The following is a 2,398-nucleotide window of genomic DNA, read 5'->3' on the forward strand; positions in this document are numbered from 1 at the left end:
GTATACCGGTAACAGGCAAAAGATTCGAAAATATGAGACTCGTTACGGCAATTCAGAATCGACTCTCTCTTTTGAAAGACAATATCTTTATTTATCATGCACTTTTTTGATTAACAACTTTGCAGATTGTTTTCATTTAATGATAGCTACGTTATAAACTGCAAAAGAGAGATTTTTCAAAAACCTATATGACCTGCTCTTTAATTAAATAAACACGAGCTCTGCATGTTTTAATGTCCACTGCTGCTTTTGTGCACTGCCGTTACCGGGGAAAGTTATATTTCTGCCGTTCTGAAAGCGCCACCTGCTGGCAGAGAATGAATGTGCATTTTCAATAAGCCTGTTTTTGCCTGTTCAGACCAATGTGAAAATCGACCCATGTTTTTACCCTGCAAACACACAGAGTTGTAAATTTGAACTGGTGGATCGATAAGAAGCACTTTTAGAGACTTCTGTTAAGCTGAACTACTTCACAATAAAAATACACTGTATATGGAATAGTAAATCGTTAAAGATGTGCAGAACTAGTGCATGACGTAATGTAATACTGGAAAACAACTGTACAACCATGGCAGATTGCCCAGATCTTTCGAGCAAAATGGCAGGCGCTATTGTACGCAACAGCTTGATGCAACCAATTTTCCAGCTCCTCCATTCAGCGTTCAGTAAAGATTGGCTTTGCCTTTGCTCCTGACCTATTGTGGTCACAGAGGCTAGCAGTGGTAGAGGCCATTTAAATTTTAGCCAGTCAAATGAATGTAGGTCAGCATCGGCTTTCATAAGAGCTCAATTATCTTGAATAATAAATCTAGACTGCTGTCCCTCCTGCAGTGACAGAGCCCATCCATGAGTGGAGAGCCTGCCCTTCAGACGCTGCACCAATCAACAGTGTATTCAGCTGAGAGACTGAAGCTGGACAAGAACACACTGTAGAGTTCAGCACTTAACTATATATCTCGTATAAAATGCCTCATGGGGTTTGTTTCAGAACTGTAGGTATATGGTATGGCTGTTCAAAGGCTTTGCATGATTGTTAACACACTTGCTGGTTTGATCTTGAAGAAATATTAATGTTTATGAAATTATGATAATTTTATGATAATTTCTATATCTCATATTTGTTGTCATATTTTCTACTTGTTTCATAATTATGACTTTTTATCATAATTTTGACTTAGTAATTATGATTTATTTAGTGATAATTTTTTCGTTTTAGCTCATAGTTGCAATTTTGCTTCTCATAATTTCAACTTTTATGTTATAATTATGTTTTTTTTATCAGAATTTGTACTTTTTAATCTAATAATTATGGCTTAGTGTCTCATAATTTTGACTTTGACTTATAGTTTTGATTTATCTTAATTTTGATATTTGTCATAATTATTTTTGTATATCTTTTTTACTTTTCTCATAATTTTTGCTTATCTCATAATTATGACTTAGTATTTCGTAATTTTGACTTGGTCATAATTTTGACTTATGTCATAATTCTGATTTTGTTATCATAGTTTTTACCTTTTATGTCATAATTATGACTTATTATTTCATAATTTTGACTTTTTCTTATAATTTTGACTTTTGTCATAATTATGATTTTTAAACATAATTTATAGTTTTATTTCATAATTATGACTTAGTATTTTATCATTTTGACTTTTTGTCATAATTTTGACTTTTATGTCATAATTATGATTTTATCATCATTTTTACTTTTTATCTCATAATTATGACTTAGTATCTCATCATTTTTATTTTTGTCATAATTTTTACTTTATCATTTTTACTTTTTATCTCAAAATTATTATTTATCATAATGTTGAATTTATTCATTTGTTTGTTTGTCTGTTTGTGCATCCCTGGTGCATTAAAAAAAAAAAATATTAGATAAAACTTTTAAAGAGGAAAAACCTGGAATATTCCTCACAGATGGGACTGATTAAAGCACCGTGCAACAACATGCTTCGCTGGGTGTTGGTCTCTTTAGTACCAGACTCGCATATTAAACCATTAAGCACTCAGAAGCACTCTTATAATGGAAAGTAAGACTTTCAGCCTTTCTGTATCATGCTTGAGAGGGATTATGCTTAGTGCTTGTGAAGAGCTCTGCGGTAATGATTCCTTGTTCCAATGTCCATAACATGTACGTTGTTTAGAGTTATAGAAGGACATGTTTTGCTTAATGTAGTGCACTTAGCCGACTCGCCGAAAAACAGCTCTAAGCTGCAGATGGGATGGAGCATGCAACAAACACACTGCATTACATAACACACTCACATATTGTCTAATTCACTAACATTACACACACACTGTTTCTCACTTGAGTCACACAGCATGCGACGTCACAGTGATCTGCATGGGCTATGCAGTGGGATTGGTGTGTGTATCAGAGAATATCATG

The sequence above is a fragment of the Sinocyclocheilus rhinocerous genome, unplaced genomic scaffold (genome assembly GCF_001515625.1).
Source record: "Sinocyclocheilus rhinocerous isolate Xijiao unplaced genomic scaffold, SAMN03320098_v1.1 scaffold562, whole genome shotgun sequence".
Classification (NCBI taxonomy): Eukaryota; Metazoa; Chordata; class Actinopteri; order Cypriniformes; family Cyprinidae; genus Sinocyclocheilus; species Sinocyclocheilus rhinocerous.